Source organism: Chiloscyllium punctatum, chromosome 20 (genome assembly GCF_047496795.1).
Source record: "Chiloscyllium punctatum isolate Juve2018m chromosome 20, sChiPun1.3, whole genome shotgun sequence".
Taxonomy (NCBI): Eukaryota; Metazoa; Chordata; class Chondrichthyes; order Orectolobiformes; family Hemiscylliidae; genus Chiloscyllium; species Chiloscyllium punctatum.
In genome coordinates, this window is record NC_092758.1 from 68,898,784 (window position 1) to 68,916,917 (window position 18,134).

The following is an 18,134-nucleotide window of genomic DNA, read 5'->3' on the forward strand; positions in this document are numbered from 1 at the left end:
TTCTTCTCTCTGTTCTCTATTTCTCTTTTCACTTCTTTACTCATTTCCCTTTTCTTTTCTTATCTCATTTCTCTTTTCTCTTTTCGCTTCTTTTCTCATTTCTCTTCTTTTCTCTACTTTACTCTATTCACTTTTTTCTCTTCAATTCTCTTTATCTCTTTTCTTTTCTCTTCTTTTTTCTGCCTTTCTCTTCATTTCTCATTTCTCTTTTCTGTTTTCTATTCTTTTCTCTTCTATTCACTGTTCTCTTTTATCTTTTCTCATCTTTTCTCTATTCTCTTCTTTTCTCTTTTTCTCTTCTTTTCTCATTTCTCTTCTTTTCTCTTCTTTACTCTTTTCACTTTTTTCTCTTCTTTTCTCTTTATATCTTTTCTTTTCTCTTTTCTCTTCTTTTCTCTTCTTTTCTCTTCATTTCTCATTTCTCTTTTCTCTTTTCTCTTCTTTTCTCTTCTATTCACTATTCTCTTTTATCTTTTCTCATCTTTTCTCTATTCTCTTCTTTTCTCTTTTTTCTCATCTTTTCTCATTTCTCTTTTCTCTTCTTTTCTCTTTTCCCTTTTCTCTTTTCTCTTCTTTTCCCTTTTCCCTTTTCTTTTCTTTTCCCATTTTTCTATTTTCTTTTCTCTTCTTTACTCTTTTCCCTTCTTTCTCTTCATCTCTTTTCTTTTCTCTTTTCTGTTTTATTCTCTTTTCTCTTCTTTTCTCCTCATTTCTCATTTCTCTTTTCTCTTTTCTCTTCTTTTCTCTTCTATTCACTTTTCTCTTTTATCTTTTATCTTCGTTTCTCTATTCTCTTCTTTTCTCTTTTTTCTCATCTTTTCTCATTTCTCTTTTCTCTTCTTTTCTCTATTCTCTTTTTCTCTTCTATTCACTTTTCTCTTTTATCTTTTATCTTCTTTTCTCTTTTCCCTTCTTTTCTCTTTTCTCTTCTATTCTCTTCTTTTCTCTATATATTCTCTTTTCGCTTTTCGCTTTTCTCTTCCTTTCTCTTTTCATTTTTCTCTTCTTTTCTCTACTTTTCTCTTTGCCCTTTTCTCTTCTTTTCTCTTTTCCCTTTTCTCTTCTTTTCTCGATTCTCTATTCTCTTTTCTCTTCTTTTCTCTTTTCTCTTTTCTCTTCTTATCACATTTCTCTTTTCTCTTTTCTCTTCTTTTCTCATTTCTCTTCTTTTCTCTTCTTTACTCTTTTCACTTTTTTCTCTTTTTTTCTCTTTTCTCTTCTTTTCGCTTTTTGCTTCTTTTCATTTATTTTCTCTTCTTTTCACTTTTCACTGTTCTTTTCTCTTTTCTCTTTTCTATTCTTTTCTCTTTTCTTTTTTCTCTTTTCTCTTTTCTCTTCTTTTCTCTTTATCTCTTTTCGTTTCTCTTTTCTCTTTACTCTTCTTTTCACTTTTCTCTTCTTTTCTCTTCATTTCTCATTTCTCTTTTCTATTCTTTTCTGTTCTATTCACTTTTCACTTTTATCTTTTCTCTTCTCTTCTATATCCTCTTCTTTTCTCTTCTTCTCTCTTCTTTTCTCTTGTCCCCTTTCTCTTCTTTTCTCATTTCCTTATTCTCTTCTTTTCTCTTTTCTCTTCTTTTCTCTTTCCTCATTTCTGTATTCTCTTCTTTTCTCTTTTCCCTTCTTTTCTCTTTTCTCTTGTATTCTCTTCTTTTCTCTATATATTCTCTTTTCGCTTTTCGCTTTTCTCTTCCTTTCTCTTTTCGCTTTTCGCTTTTCTCTTCCTTTCTCTTTTCATTTTTCTCTTCTTTTCTCTTTTCCCTTTTCTCTTCTTTTCTCTTTTCCCCTTTCTCTTCTTTTCTCATTTCCTTTTTCTCTTCTTTTCTCTTTTCTCTTCTTTTCTCTTTCCTCATTTCTGTATTCTCTTCTTTTCTCTTTTCTCTTCTTTTCTCTTTTCTCTTGTATTCTCTTCTTTTCTCTATATATTCTCTTTTCGCTTTTCGCTTTTCTCTTCCTTTCTCTTTTCGCTTTTCGCTTTTCTCTTCCTTTCTCTTTTCATTTTTCTCTTCTTTTCTCTTTTCCCTTTTCTCTTCTTTTCTCTTTTCCCTTTTCTCTTCTTTTCTCTATTCGATATTCTCCTTTCTCTTCTTTTCTCTTTTCTCTTTTCTCTTGTTTTCTCTTTTCTTTTTTCCTCTTTTCTCTTTTATCTTCCTTCCTCTTTTCCCTTTTCTCTTCTTTTCTCTATTCTTTTCTCTTCTTCTCTCTTCTTTTCTCTTTTCTCTTCTTTTCTCTTTTCTCTTCTTTACTCTTCTTTTCTCTTTTCTCCTCTTTTAATTTCTTTTGTCGTCTTTTCTCTTTTCTCGCCTTTTCATTTCTTTTCTCTTCTTTTCCCTTTTCACTGTTCTTTTCTCTTTTCTCTTTTCTTTTCTCTTTTCTTTTTTCTCTTTTCTCTTTTCTCTTCTTTTCTCTTTTCCCTTTTCTCTTCTTTTTCCTTTTCTCTTCTTTTCTCTTTTCTCTTCTTTTCTCTTTTCCCATTTCCTTTCTTTTCTCTTTTCTCGACTTTTCTCTTTTCTATTCTTTTCTCTTCTATTCACTTTTCCCTTTTCTCTTTTCTGTTCTTTTCTCTTTTCCCTTTTCTCTTATTTTTCCCATTTCTCTTTTTTCATTTCTCTTCTTTTCTCTATTCTTTTCTCTTCTTTTATCTTCTGTTCGCTTTTCTCTTTTCTCTATTTTCTTCTGTTCTCTTTTCTCTTCTTCTATCTTCTTTTTTCTTCTTTTCTCTTTTCTCTATTCTCTTCTGTTCTCTTTTGTCTTCTTTCCTCTGTTCCCCTTTCTCTTTTATTCTCTTTTATCTTTTCTCTTCTTTTCTCTTTTCTCTTCTTCTCCATTCCCTCTTCTTTTCTCTTTTCTCATTTCTCTTTTCTCTTCTTTTCTCTTTCTCTTCTTGTCTCTTTTTTCTCCTCTATTCTGTTCTCTTCTTTTCTCTTCTTTTCTCTTTTCCCTTTTCACTTCTTTTCTCTATTCTCTTTTTCTCTTTTCACTTCTTTACTCATTTCCCTTTTCTTTTCTTATCTCATTTCTCTTTTCTCTTTTCGCTTCTTTTCTCATTTCTCTTCTTTTCTCTTCTTTACTCTATTCACTTTTTTCTCTTCAATTCTCTTTATCTCTTTTCTTTTCTCTTCTTTTTTCTGCCTTTCTCTTCATTTCTCATTTCTCTTTTCTCTTTTCTATTCTTTTCTCTTCTATTCACTGTTCTCTTTTATCTTTTCTCATCTTTTCTCTATTCTCTTCTTTTCTCTTTTTCTCTTCTTTTCTCATTTCTCTTCTTTTCTCTTCTTTACTCTTTTCACTTTTTTCTCTTCTTTTCTCTTTATCTCTTTTCTTTTCTCTTTTCTCTTCTTTTCTCTTCTTTTCTCTTCATTTCTCATTTCTCTTTTCTCTTTTCTCTTCTTTTCTCTTCTATTCACTTTTCTCTTTTATCTTTTCTCATCTTTTCTCTATTCTCTTCTTTTCTCTTTTTTCTCATCTTTTCTCATTTCTCTTTTCTCTTCTTTTCGCTATTCTCTTTTTCTCTTTTTTCTCTTCTTTTCTCTTTTCCCTTTTCTCTTTTCTCTTCTTTTCTCTTTTCTCTTCTTCTCCATTCCCTCTTCTTTTCTCTTTTCTCATTTCTCTTTTCTCTTCTTTTCTCTTTCTCTTCTTGTCTCTTTTTTCTCCTCTATTCTGTTCTCTTCTTTTCTCTTTTCCCTTTTCACTTCTTTTCTCTATTCTCTTTTTCTCTTTTCACTTCTTTAATCATTTCCCTTTTCTTTTCTTATCTCATTTCTCTTTTCTCTTTTCGCTTCTTTTCTCATTTCTCTTCTATTCTCTTCTTTACTCTATTCACTTTTTCTCTTCAATTCTCTTCATCTCTTTTCTTTTCTCTTCTTTTTTCTGCTTTTCTCTTCATTTCTCATTTCTCTTTTCTCTTTTCTATTCTTTTCTCTTCTATTCACTGTTCTCTTTTATCTTTTCTCATCTTTTCTCTATTCTCTTCTTTTCTCTTTTTCTCTTCTTTTCTCATTTCTCTTTTCTCTTCTTTTCTCTTTTCTCTTCTTATCACATTTCTCTTTTCTCTTTTCTCTTCTTTTCTCATTTCTCTTCTTTTCTCTTCTTTACTCTTTTCACTTTTTTCTCTTCTTTACTCTTTATCTCTTTTCTTTTCTCTTTTCTCTTCTTTTCTCTGCTTTTTTCTTCATTTCTCATTTCTCTTTTCTCTTTTCTATTCTTTTCTCTTCTATTCACTGTTCTCTTTTATCTATTCTCATCTTTTCTCTATTCTCTTCTTTTCTCTTTTTTCTCTTCTTTTCTCATTTCTCTTTTCTGTTCTTTTCTCTCTTCTCTTTTTCTCTTTTCTCTTCATTTCTCTTTTCCCTTTTCTCTTTTCCCTTTTCTTTTCTTTTCCCATTTTTCTATTTTCTTTTCTCTTCTTTACTCTTTTCCCTTTTTTCTCTTCTTTTCTCTTCATTTCTCATTTCTCTTTTCTCTTCTTTTCTCTTCTATTCACTTTTCTCATTTCTCTTTTCTCTTCTTTTCTCTATTCTCTTTTTCTCTTTTTTCTCTTCTTTTCTCTTTTCCCTTTTCTCTTTTCTCTTCTTTTCTCTTTTCCCTTTTCTCTTCTTTTCCCATTTTTCTATTTTCTTTTCTCTTCTTTACTCTTTTCCCTTCTTTCTCTTCATCTCTTTTCTTTTCTCTTTTCTGTTTTATTCTCTTTTCTCTTCTTTTCTCCTCATTTCTCATTTCTCTTTTCTCTTTTCTCTTCTTTTCTCTTCTATTCACTTTTCTCTTTTATCTTTTATCTTCGTTTCTCTATTCTCTTCTTTTCTCTTTTTTCTCATCTTTTCTCATTTCTCTTTTCTCTTCTTTTCTCTATTCTCTTTTTCTCTTCTATTCACTTTTCTCTTTTATCTTTTATCTTCTTTTCTCTTTTCCCTTCTTTTCTCTTTTCTCTTCTATTCTCTTCTTTTCTCTATATATTCTCTTTTCGCTTTTCGCTTTTCTCTTCCTTTCTCTTTTCATTTTTCTCTTCTTTTCTCTACTTTTCTCTTTGCCCTTTTCTCTTCTTTTCTCTTTTCCCTTTTCTCTTCTTTTCTCTATTCTCTATTCTCTTTTCTCTTCTTTTCTCTTTTCTCTTTTCTCTTCTTATCACATTTCTCTTTTCTCTTTTCTCTTCTTTTCTCATTTCTCTTCTTTTCTCTTCTTTACTCTTTTCACTTTTTTCTCTTCTTTTCTCTTTTCTCTTCTTTTCTCTTCTTTTCGCTTTTTGCTTCTTTTCATTTATTTTCTCTTCTTTTCACTTTTCACTGTTCTTTTCTCTTTTCTCTTTTCTATTCTTTTCTCTTTTCTTTTTTCTCTTTTCTCTTTTCTCTTCTTTTCTCTTTATCTCTTTTCTTTTCTCGTTTCTCTTTTCTCTTCTTTTCACTTTTCTCTTCTTTTCTCTTCATTTCTCATTTCTCTTTTCTATTCTTTTCTGTTCTATTCACTTTTCACTTTTATCTTTTCTCTTCTTTTCTATATCCTCTTCTTTTCTCTTCTTCTCTCTTCTTTTCTCTTTTCCCCTTTCTCTTCTTTTCTCATTTCCTTATTCTCTTCTTTTCTCTTTTCTCTTCTTTTCTCTTTCCTCATTTCTGTATTCTCTTCTTTTCTCTTTTCCCTTCTTTTCTCTTTTCTCTTGTATTCTCTTCTTTTCTCTATATATTCTCTTTTCGCTTTTCGCTTTTCTCTTCCTTTCTCTTTTCATTTTTCTCTTCTTTTCTCTTTTCCCTTTTCTCTTCTTTTCTCTTTTCCCTTTTCTCTTCTTTTCTCTATTCGATATTCTCCTTTCTCTTCTTTTCTCTTTTCTCTTTTCTCTTCTTTTCTCTTTTCTTTTTTCCTCTTTTCTCTTTTATCTTCTTTTCTCTTTTCCCTTTTCTCTTCTTTTCTCTATTCTTTTCTCTTCTTCTCTCTTCTTTTCTCTTTTCTCTTCTTTTCTCTTCTTTTCTCTTTTCTCTTCTTTACTCTTCTTTTCTCTTTTCTCCTCTTTTAATTTCTTTTGTCGTCTTTTCTCTTTTCTCGCCTTTTCATTTCTTTTCACTTCTTTTCTCTTTTCCCTTTTCTCTTCTTTTTCCTTTTCTCTTCTTTTCTCTTTTCTCTTCTTTTCTCTTTTCCCATTTCCTTTCTTTTCTCTTTTCTCGACTTTTCTCTTTTCTATTCTTTTCTCTTCTATTCACTTTTCCCTTTTCTCTTTTCTGTTCTTTTCTCTTTTCCCTTTTCTCTTATTTTTCCCATTTCTCTTTTTTCATTTCTCTTCTTTTCTCTATTCTTTTCTCTTCTTTTATCTTCTGTTCGCTTTTCTCTTTTCTCTATTTTCTTCTGTTCTCTTTTCTCTTCTTCTATCTTCTTTTTTCTTCTTTTCTCTTTTCTCTATTCTCTTCTGTTCTCTTTTGTCTTCTTTCCTCTGTTCCCTTTTCTCTTTTATTCTCTTTTATCTTTTCTCTTCTTTTCTCTTTTCTCTTCTTCTCCATTCCCTCTTCTTTTCTCTTTTCTCATTTCTCTTTTCTCTTCTTTTCTCTTTCTCTTCTTGTCTCTTTTTTCTCCTCTATTCTGTTCTCTTCTTTTCTCTTCTTTTCTCTTTTCCCTTTTCACTTCTTTTCTCTATTCTCTTTTTCTCTTTTCACTTCTTTACTCATTTCCCTTTTCTTTTCTTATCTCATTTCTCTTTTCTCTTTTCGCTTCTTTTCTCATTTCTCTTCTTTTCTCTTCTTTACTCTATTCACTTTTTCTCTTCAATTCTCTTTATCTCTTTTCTTTTCTCTTCTTTTTTCTGCTTTTCTCTTCATTTCTCATTTCTCTTTTCTCTTTTCTATTCTTTTCTCTTCTATTCACTGTTCTCTTTTATCTTTTCTCATCTTTTCTCTATTCTCTTCTTTTCTCTTTTTCTCTTCTTTTCTCATTTCTCTTTTCTCTTCTTTTCTCTTTTCTCTTTTCTCTTCTTATCACATTTCTCTTTTCTCTTTTCTCTTCTTTTCTCATTTCTCTTCTTTTCTCTTCTTTACTCTTTTCACTTTTTTCTCTTCTTTTCTCTTTTCTCTTCTTTTCTCTTCTTTTCGCTTTTTGCTTCTTTTCATGTATTTTCTCTTCTTTTCACTTTTCACTGTTCTTTTCTCTTTTCTCTTTTCTATTCTTTTCTCTTTTCTTTTTTCTCTTTTCTCTTTTCTCTTCTTTTCTCTTTATCTCTTTTCTTTTCTCTTTTCTCTTTTCTCTTCTTTTCACTTTTCTCTTCTTTTCTCTTCATTTCTCATTTCTCTTTTCTATTCTTTTCTGTTCTATTCACTTTTCACTTTTATCTTTTCTCTTCTTTTCTATATCCTCTTCTTTTCTCTTCTTCTCTCTTCTTTTCTCTTGTCCCCTTTCTCTTCTTTTCTCATTTCCTTATTCTCTTCTTTTCTCTTTTCTCTTCTTTTCTCTTTTCCCTTCTTTTCTCTTTTCTCTTCTATTCTCTTCTTTTCTCTATATATTCTCTTTTCGCTTTTCGCTTTTCTCTTCCTTTCTCTTTTCATTTTTCTCTTCTTTTCTCTACTTTTCTCTTTGCCCTTTTCTCTTCTTTTCTCTTTTCCCTTTTCTCTTCTTTTCTCTATTCTCTATTCTCTTTTCTCTTCTTTTCTCTTTTCTCTTTTCTCTTCTTATCACATTTCTCTTTTCTCTTTTCTCTTCTTTTCTCATTTCTCTTCTTTTCTCTTCTTTACTCTTTTCACTTTTTTCTCTTCTTTTCTCTTTTCTCTTCTTTTCTCTTCTTTTCGCTTTTTGCTTCTTTTCATTTATTTTCTCTTCTTTTCACTTTTCACTGTTCTTTTCTCTTTTCTCTTTTCTATTCTTTTCTCTTTTCTTTTTTCTCTTTTCTCTTTTCTCTTCTTTTCTCTTTATCTCTTTTCTTTTCTCTTTTCTCTTTTCTCTTCTTTCACTTTTCTCTTCTTTTCTCTTCATTTCTCATTTCTCTTTTCTATTCTTTTCTGTTCTATTCACTTTTCACTTTTATCTTTTCTCTTCTTTTCTATATCCTCTTCTTTTCTCTTCTTCTCTCTTCTTTTCTCTTGTCCCCTTTCTCTTCTTTTCTCATTTCCTTATTCTCTTCTTTTCTCTTTTCTCTTCTTTTCTCTTTCCTCATTTCTGTATTCTCTTCTTTTCTCTTTTCCCTTCTTTTCTCTTTTCTCTTGTATTCTCTTCTTTTCTCTATATATTCTCTTTTCGCTTTTCGCTTTTCTCTTCCTTTCTCTTTTCGCTTTTCGCTTTTCTCTTCCTTTCTCTTTTCATTTTTCTCTTCTTTTCTCTTTTCCCTTTTCTCTTCTTTTCTCTTTTCCCCTTTCTCTTCTTTTCTCATTTCCTTTTTCTCTTCTTTTCTCTTTTCTCTTCTTTTCTCTTTCCTCATTTCTGTATTCTCTTCTTTTCTCTTTTATCTTTTCTCCTCATTTCTGTATTCTCTTCTGTTCTGTATTCTTTTCACTTCTTTTATCTTTTCACTTTTCACTTCTTTTCTCTTCTTTTCTCTTTTCTATTCTTTTCTCTTCTTTACTCTTTTCCCTGTTTTCTCTTCTTTTCTCTTTATCTCTTTTCTGTTCTTTTCTCTTTTCTCTTCTCTTCGTTTCTCTTCTTTATTCTTTTCCCTTTTTTCTCCTTTTCTCTTTATATCTTTTCTTTTCTCTTTTCTCTTTTCTTTGTTTTCTCTTTTCTCTTCTTTTCTCCTCATTTCTCATTTCTCTTTTCTCTTTTCTATTCTTTTCTCTTCTATTCACTTTTCTCTTTTATCTTTTCTCTTCTTTTCTCTATTCTCTTCTTTTCTCTTTTTCTCTTCTTTTCTCCTTTCTCTTTTCGCTTCTTTTCTCTTCTTTTTTGTTTTCCGTTCTTTTCTCTTTTCCCTTTTCTCTTCTTTTCACATTTCTCTTTTTTCATTTCTCTTCTTTTCTCTTCTTTTCTCTTCATTTCTCTATTCTCTTCTTTTCTGTATTCTTTTCTCTTCTTTTATCTTTTCACTTTTCACTTCTTTTCTCTTCTTTTCTCTTTTCTCTTCTTTTCTCTTCTTTACTCTTTTCCCTTTTTTTCTCTTCTTTTCTCTTTGTCTCTTTTCTGTTCTTTTATCTTTTCTCTTCTTTTCTCTATTCTCTTCTTTTCTCTTTTTTCTCTTCTTTTCTCCTTTCTCTTTTCACTTCTTTTCTCTTCTTTTCTGTTTTCACTTCCTTTCTCTTCTTTTCTCTTTTCACTTTTTTCTCTTCATTTCTCTTTTTCTCTTTTCACTTCTTTTCTCTTTTCTCTTTTCTCTTCTTTTCTCTTCTTTTCTCTTCTTTAATCTTTTCCTTTTTCTCTTCTTTTCTCTTTATCTCTTTTCTTTTCTCCTTTCTCTTTTCTCTTCTTTTCTCTTTTCTCTTCTTTTCTCTTCATTTCTCATTCCTCTTTTCTCTTTTCTATTCTTTTCTTTTCTATTCACTTTCTCTTTCATCTTTTCTCTTCTTTAATCTTTTCCTTTTTCTCTTCTTTTCTCTTTATCTCTTTTCTTTTCTCCTTTCTCTTTTCTGTTCTTTTCTCTTTTCTCTTCTTTTCTCTTCATTCTCATTCCTCTTTTCTCTTTTCTATTCTTTTCTTTTCTATTCACTTTCTCTTTTATCTTTTCTCTTCTTTTCTCTATTCTCTTCTTTTCTTTTTTTCTCTTCTTTTCTCTTTTTCTCTTCTTTTCTCCTTTCTCTTTTCGCTTCTTTTCTCTTCTCTTCTGTTTTCCGTTCTTTTCTCTTTTCCCTTTTCTCTTCTTTTCACATTTCTCTTTTTTCATTTCTCTTCTTTTCTCTTCATTTCTCTATTCTCTTCTTTTCTGTATTCTTTTCTCTTCTTTTATCTTTTCACTTTTCACTTCTTTTCTCTTCTTTTCTCTTTTCTCTTCTTTTCTCTTCTTTACTCTTTTCCCTTTTTTCTCTTCTTTTCTCTTGGTCTCTTTTCTGTTCTTTTCTCTTTTCTCTCCTTTTCTCTTTATTTCTTTTCTCCTTTTTCTTTTCTGTTCTTCTCTCTTTTCTCTTCTTTTCTCTTCATTTCTCATTCCTCTTTTCTCTTTTCTATTCTTTTCTCTTCTATTCACTTTTCTTTTATCTTTTCTCTTCATTTCTGTATTCTCTTCTTTTCTCTTTTATATCTTCTTTTCTCTTTTCATTTCGTTTCTCTTCTTTTCTCTTTTCCCTTTTTTCTCTTCTTTTCTCTTTTATCTTTTCTCTTCATTTCTGTATTCTCTTCTGTTCTCTTTTTTTTCTTTTTACTCTTTTCTTTTTTTCTCTTTTCTCTTTTCTCTTCTTTTCTGTTCTTTTCTCTTTTCCCGTTATTTCTATTCTTTTCTCTTTGTCTCTTTCCTCTTCTTTTCGCTTTTCTCTTCTCTTCGTTTCTCTTCTTTATTCTTTTCCCTTTTTTCTCCTTTTCTCTTTATATCTTTTCTTTTCTCTTTTCTCTATTCTTTGTTTTCTCTTTTCTCTTCTTTTCTCCTCATTTCTCATTTCTCTTTTCTCTTTTCTATTCTTTTCTCTTCTATTCACTTTTCTCTTTTATCTTTTCTCTTCTTTTCTCTATTCTCTTCTTTTCTCTTTTTCTCTTCTTTTCTCCTTTCTCTTTTCGCTTCTTTTCTCTTCTTTTCTGTTTTCTGTTCTTTTCTCTTTTCCCTTTTCTCTTCTTTTCACATTTCTCTTTTTTCATTTCTCTTATTTTCTCTTCTTTTCTCTTCATTTCTCTATTCTCTTCTTTTCTGTATTCTTTTCACTTCTTTTATCTTTTCACTTTTCACTTCTTTTCTCTTCTTTTCTCTTCTTTACTCTTTTCCCTGTTTTCTCTTCTTTTCTCTTTATCTCTTTTCTGTTCTTTTCTCTTTTCTCTTCTTTTCTCTTCATTTCTCATTTCTCTTTTCTCTTTTCTATTCTTTTCTCTTCTATTCACTTTCTCTTTTATCTTTTCTCTTCTTTTCCCTATTCGCTTCTTTTCTCTTTTTTCTCTTCTTTTCTCTTTTTCTCTTCTTTTCTCCTTTCTCTTTTCGCTTCTTTTCTCTTCTTTTCTGTTTTCCGTTCTTTTCTCTTTTCCCTTTTCTCTTCTTTTCACATTTCTCTTTTTTCATTCCTCTTCTTTTCTCTTCTTTTCTCTTCATTTCTCTATTCTCTTCTTTTCTGTATTCTTTTCTCTTCTTTTATCTTTTCACTTTTCACTTCTTTTCTCTTCTTTTCTCTTTTCTCTTCTTTTCTCTTCTTTACTCTTTTCCCTTTTTTCTCTTCTTTTCTCTTTATCTCTTTTCTGTTCGTTTCTCTTTTCTCTTCTTTTCTCTTCATTTCTCATTTCTCTTTTCTCTTTTCTATTCTTTTCTCTTCTATTCACTTTCTCTTTTTTCTTTTCTCTTCTTTTCTCTATTCTCTTCTTTTCTCTTTTTTCTCTTCTTTTCTCTTTTCTCTGTTCACTTCTTTTCTCTTCTTTTCTCTTTGCACTTCTTTTCTCTTCTTTTCTCTTTTCCCTTTTTTCTCTTCATTTCTCATTCCTCTTTTCTCTTTTCTATTCTTTTCTCTTCTATTCACTTTCTCTTTTATATTTTCTCTTTTTTTCTCTGTTCTCTTCTTTTCTGTTTTTTTCTTCTTTTCTCTTTTATCTTTTCTCTTCATTTCAGTATTCTCTTCTGTTCTGTATTCTTTTCACTTCTTTCATCTTTTCACTTTTCACTTCTTTTCTCTTCTTTTCTCTTTTCTCTTCTTTTCTCTTCTTTACTCTTTTCCCTGTTTTCTCTTCTTTTCTCTTTATCTCTTTTCTGTTCTTTTCTCTTTTCTCTTCTTTTCTCTTCATTTCTCATTTCTCTTTTCTCTTTTCTATTCTTTTCTCTTCTATTCACATTCTCTTTTATCTTTTCTCTTCTTTTCTCTATTCTCTTCTTTTCTCTTCTTTTCTCTTCATTTCTCTATTCTCTTCTTTTCTGTATTCTTTTCTCTTCTTTTATCTTTTCACTTTTCACTTCTTTTCTCTTCTTTTCTCTTTTCTCTTCTTTTCTCTTCTTTACTCTTTTCCCTTTTATTCTCTTCTCTTCTCTTTGTCTCTTTTCTGTTCTTTTCTCTTTTCTCTTCTTTTCTCTTCATTTCTCATTTCTCTTTTCTCTTTTCTATTCTTTTCTCTTCTATTCACATTCTCTTTTATCTTTTCTCTTCTTTTCTCTATTCTCTTCTTTTCTCTTTTTTCTCTTCTTTTCTCTTTTTTCTCTTCTTTTCTCCTTTCTCTTTTCACTTCTTTTCTCTTCTTTTCTGTTTTCACTTCCTTTCTCTTCTTTTCTCTTTTCACTTTTTTCTCTTCATTTCTCTTTTTCTCTTTTCACTTCTTTTCTCTTTTCTCTTTTCTCTTCTTTTCTCTTCTTTACTCTTTTACTTTTTCTCTTCATTTCTCTTTATCTCTTTTCTTTTCTCCTTTCTCTTTTCTGTTCTTTTCTCTTCTTTTCTCTTCATTTCTCATTTCTCTTTTCTCTTTTCTATTCTTTTCTCTTCTATTCACATTCTCTTTTATCTTTTCTCTTCTTTTCTCTATTCTCTTCTTTTCTCTTTTTTCTCTTCTTTTCTCTTTTTTCTCTTCTTTTCTCCTTTCTCTTTTCACTTCTTTTCTCTTCTTTTCTGTTTTCACTTCCTTTCTCTTCTTTTCTCTTTTCACTTTTTTCTCTTCATTTCGCTTTTTCTCTTTTCACTTCTTTTCTCTTTTCTCTTTTCTCTTCTTTTCTCTTCTTTACTCTTTTACTTTTTCTCTTCATTTCTCTTTATCTCTTTTCTTTTCTCCTTTCTCTTTTCTGTTCTTTTCTCTTCTTTTCTCTTCATTTCTTATTCCTCTTTTCTCTTTTCTATTCTTTTCTCTTCTATTCACTTTCTCTTTTATCTTTTCTCTTCTTTTCTCTGTTCTCTTCTTTTCTGTTTTTTCTCTTCTTTTCTCTTTTATCTTTTCTCTTCATTTCTGTATTCTCTTCTGCTCTGTATTCTTTTCACTTCTTTTATCTTTTCACTTTTCACTTCTTTTCTCTTCTTTTCTCTTTTCTCTTCTTTACTCTTTTCCCTGTTTTCTCTTCTTTTCTCTTTATCTCTTTTCTGTTCTTTTCTCTTTTCTCTTCATTTCTCATTTCTCTTTTCTCTTTTCTATTCTTTTCTCTTCTATTCACTTTTCTCTTTTATCTTTTCTCTTCTTTTCTCTATTCTCTTCTTTTCTCTTTTTCTCTTCTTTTCTCCTTTCTCTTTTCGCTTCTTTTCTCTTCTTTTCTGTTTTCCGTTCTTTTCTCTTTTCCCTTTTCTCTTCTTTTCACATTTCTCTTTTTTCATTTCTCTTCTTTTCTCTTCTTTTCTCTTCATTTCTCTATTCTCTTCTTTTCTGTATTCTTTTCTCTTCTTTTATCTTTTCACTTTTCACTTCTTTTCTCTTCTTTTCTCTTTTCTCTTCTTTTCTCTTCTTTACTCTTTACCCTTTTTTTCTCTTCTTTTCTCTTTGTCTCTTTTCTGTTCTTTTCTCTTTTCTCTTCTTTTCTCTTCATTTCTCATTTCTCTTTTCTCTTTTCTATTCTTTTCTCTTCTATTCACTTTCTCTTTTATCTTTTCTCTTCTTTTCTCTATTCTCTTCTTTTCTCTTTCTTCTCTTCTTTTCTCCTTTCTCTTTTCACTTCTTTTCTCTTCTTTTCTGTTTTCACTTCCTTTCTCTTCTTTTCTCTTTTCACTTTTTTCTCTTCATTTCTCTTTTTCTCTTTTCACTTCTTTTCTCTTTTCTCTTTTCACTTCTTTTCTCTTCTTTACTCTTTTCCTTTTTCTCTTCTTTTCTCTTTATCTCTTTTCTTTTCTCCTTTCTCATTTCTGTTCTTTTCTCTTTTCTCATCTTTTCTCTTCATTTCTCATTCCTCTTTTCTCTTTTCTATTCTTTTCTCTTCTATTCACTTTCTCTTTTATCTTTTCTCTTCTTTTCTCTATTCTCTTCTTTTCTCTTTTTCTCTTCTTTTCTCTTTTTCTCTTCTTTTCTCCTTTCTCTTTTCGCTTCTTTTCTCTTCTCTTCTGTTTTCCGTTCTTTTCTCTTTTCCCTTTTCTCTTCTTTTCACATTTCTCTTTTTTCATTTCTCTTCTTTTCTCTTCATTTCTCTATTCTTTGTTTTCTGTATTCTTTTCTCTTCTTTTATCTTTTCACTTTTCACTTCTTTTCTTTTCTTTCTCTTTTCTCTTCTTTTCTCTTCTTTACTCTTTTCCCTTTTTTCTCTTCTTTTCTCTTTAACTCTTTTCTGTTCTTTTCTCTTTTCTCTCCTTTTCTCTTTATTTCTTTTCTTTTCTCCTTTCTCTTTTCTGTTCTTCTCTCTTTTCTCTTCTTTTCTCTTCATTTCTCATTCCTCTTTTCTCTTTTCTATTCTTTTCTCTTCTATTCACTTTTCTTTTATCTTTTCTCTTCATTTCTGTATTCTCTTCTTTTCTCTTTTATATCTTCTTTTCTCTTTTCATTTCGTTTCTCTTCTTTTCTCTTTTCCCTTTTTTCTCTTCTTTTCTCTTTTATCTTTTCTCTTCATTTCTGTGTTCTCTTCTGTTCTCTTTTTTTTCTTTTTACTCTTTTTTTTTCTCTTTTCTCTTTTCTCTTCTTTTCTGTTCTTTTCTCTTTTCCCGTTATTTCTCTTCTTTTCTCTTTGTCTCTTTCCTCTTCTTTTCTCTTTTCTCTTCTCTTCGTTTCTCTTCTTTATTCTTTTCCCTTTTTTCTCCTTTTCTCTTTATATCTTTTCTTTTCTCTTTTCTCTATTCTTTGTTTTCTCTTTTCTCTTCTTTTCTCCTCATTTCTCATTTCTCTTTTCTCTTTTCTATTCTTTTCTCTTCTATTCACTTTTCTCTTTTATCTTTTCTCTTCTTTTCTCTATTCTCTTCTTTTCTCTTTTTCTCTTCTTTTCTCCTTTCTCTTTTCGCTTCTTTTCTCTTCTTTTCTGTTTTCCGTTCTTTTCTCTTTTCCCTTTTCTCTTCTTTTCACATTTCTCTTTTTTCATTTCTCTTCTTTTCTCTTCTTTTCTCTTCATTTCTCTATTCTCTTCTTTTCTGTATTCTTTTCACTTCTTTTATCTTTTCACTTTTCACATCTTTTCTCTTCTTTTCTCTTTTCTCTTCTTTTCTCTTCTTTACACTTTTCCCTGTTTTCTCTTCTTTTCTCTTTATCTCTTTTCTGTTCTTTTCTCTTTTCTCTTCTTTTCTCTTCATTTCTCATTTCTCTTTTCTCTTTTCTATTCTTTTCTCTTCTATTCACTTTCTCTTTTATCTTTTCTCTTCTTTTCCCTATTCTCTTCTTTTCTCTTTTTTCTCTTCTTTTCTCTTTTTCTCTTCTTTTCTCCTTTCTCTTTTCGCTTCTTTTCTCTTCTTTTCTGTTTTCCGTTCTTTTCTCTTTTCCCTTTTCTCTTCTTTTCACATTTCTCTTTTTTCATTCCTCTTCTTTTCTCTTCTTTTCTCTTCATTTCTCTATTCTCTTCTTTTCTGTATTCTTTTCTCTTCTTTTATCTTTTCACTTTTCACTTCTTTTCTCTTCTTTTCTCTTTTCTCTTCTTTTCTCTTCTTTACTCTTTTCCCTTTTTTCTCTTCTTTTCTCTTTATCTCTTTTCTATTCTTTTCTCTTCTATTCACTTTCTCTTTTATCTTTTCTCTTCTTTTCTCTGTTCTCTTCTTTTCTGTTTTTTCTCTTCTTTTCTCTTTTATCTTTTCTCTTCATTTCTGTATTCTCTTCTGTTCTGTATTCTTTTCACTTCTTTTATCTTTTCACTTTTCACTTCTTTTCTCTTCTTTTCTCTTTTCTATTCTTTTCTCTTCTTTACTCTTTTCCCTGTTTTCTCTTCTTTTCTCTTTATCTCTTTTCTGTTCTTTTCTCTTTTCTCTTCTTTTCTCTTCATTTCTCATTTCTCTTTTCTCTTTTCTATTCTTTTCTCTTCTATTCACTTTCTCTTTTATCTTTTCTCTTCTTTTCCCTATTCTCTTCTTTTCTTTTTTTTCTCTTCTTTTCTCTTTTTTATGTTCTTTTCTCTTTTCTCTTTTCACTTCTTTTCACTTCTTTTCTCTTTTCCCGTTATTTCTCTTCTTTTCTCTTTGTCTCTTTCCTCTTCTTTTCTCTTTTCTCTTCTCTTCGTTTCTCTTCTTTATTCTTTTCCCTTTTTTCTACTTTTCTCTTTATATCTTTTCTTTTCTCTTTTCTCTTTTCTTTGTTTTCTCTTTTCTCTTCTTTTCTCCTCATTTCTCATTTCTCTTTTCTCTTTTCTATTCTGTTCTCTTCTATTCACTTTTCTCTTTTATCTTTTCTCTTCTTTTCTCTATTCTCTTCTTTTCTCTTTTTCTCTTCTTTTCTCTTTTTCTCTTCTTTTCTCCTTTCTCTTTTCGCTTCTTTTCTCTTCTTTTCTGTTTTCCGTTCTTTTCTCTTTTCCCTTTTCTCTTCTTTTCACATTTCTCTTTTTTCATTTCTCTTCTTTTCTCTTCTTTTCTCTTCATTTCTCTATTCTCTTCTTTTCTGTACTCTTTTCACTTCTTTTATCTTTTCACTTTTCACTTCTTTTCTCTTCTTTTCTCTTTTCTCTTCTTTTCTCTTCTTTACTCTTTTCCCTTTTTTCTCTTCTTTTCTCTTTATCTCTTTTCTGTTCTTTTCTCTTTTCTCTTCTTTTCTCTTCATTTCTCATTTCTCTTTTCTCTTTTCTATTCTTTTCTCTTCTATTCACTTTCTCTTTTATCTTTTCTCTTCTTTTCTCTATTCTCTTCTTTTCTCTTTTTTCTCTTCTTTTCTCTTTTCTCTTTTCACTTCTTTTCTCTTCTTTTCTCTTTTCACTTCTTTTCTCTTCTTTTCTCTTTTCCCTTTTTTCTCTTCATTTCTCATTCCTCTTTTCTCTTTTCTATTCTTTTCTCTTCTATTCACTTTCTCTTTTATCTTTTCTCTTCTTTTCTCTGTTCTCTTCTTTTCTGTTTTTTCTCTTCTTTTCTCTTTTATCTTTTCTCTTCATTTCTGTATTCTCTTCTGTTCTGTATTCTTTTCACTTCTTTTATCTTTTCACTTTTCACTTCTTTTCTCTTCTTTTCTCTTTTCTCTTCTTTTCTCTTCTTTACTCTTTTCCCTGTTTTCTCTTCTTTTCTCTTTATCTCTTTTCTGTTCTTTTCTCTTTTCTCTTCATTTCTCATTTCTCTTTTCTCTTTTCTATTCTTTTCTCTTCTATTCACTTTCTCTTTTATCCTTTCTCTTCTTTTTCCTATTCTCTTCTTTTCTCTTTTTTCTCTTCTTTTCTCTTTTTTATGTTCTTTTCTCTTTTCTCTTTTCACTTCTTTTCACTTCTTTTCTCTATCCCGTTATTTCTCTTCTTTTCTCTTTGTCTCTTTCCTCTTCTTTTCTCTTTTCTCTTCTCTTCGTTTCTCTTCTTTATTCTTTTCCCTTTTTTCTCCTTTTCTCTTGATATCTTTTCTTTTCTCTTTTCTCTTTTCTTTGTTTTCTCTTTTCTCTTCTTTTCTCCTCATTTCTCATTTCTCTTTTCCCTTTTCTATTCTTTTCTCTTCTATTCACTTTTCTCTTTTATCTTTTCTCTTCTTTTCTCCTTTCTCTTTTCGCTTCTTTTCTCTTCTTTTCTGTTTTCCGTTCTTTTCTCTTTTCCCTTTTCTCTTCTTTTCACATTTCTCTTTTTTCATTTCTCTTCTTTTCTCTTCTTTTCTCTTCATTTCTCTATTCTCTTGTTTTCTGTATTCTTTTCTCTTCTTTTATCTTTTCACTTTTCACTTCTTTTCTCTTCTTTTCTCTTTTCTCTTCTTTTCTCTTCTTTACTCTTTTCCCTTTTTTTCTCTTCTTTTCTTTTTGTCTCTTTTCTGTTCTTTTCTCTATTCTCTTCTTTTCTCTTTTTTCTCTTCTTTTCTCTTTTCTCTTTTCTATTCTTTTCTCTTCTTTTCTGTTTTCACTTCCTTTCTCTTCTTTTCTCTTTTCACTTTTTTCTCTTCATTTCTCTTTTTCTCTTTTCACTTCTTTTCTCTTTTCTCTTTTCTCTTCTTTTCTCTTCTTTAATCTTTTCCTTTTTCTCTTCTTTTCTCTTTATCTCTTTTCTTTTCTCCTTTCTCTTTTCTGTTCTTTTCTCTTTTCTCTTCTTTTCTCTTCATTTCTCATTCCTCTTTTCTCTTTTCTATTCTTTTCTCTTCTATTCACTT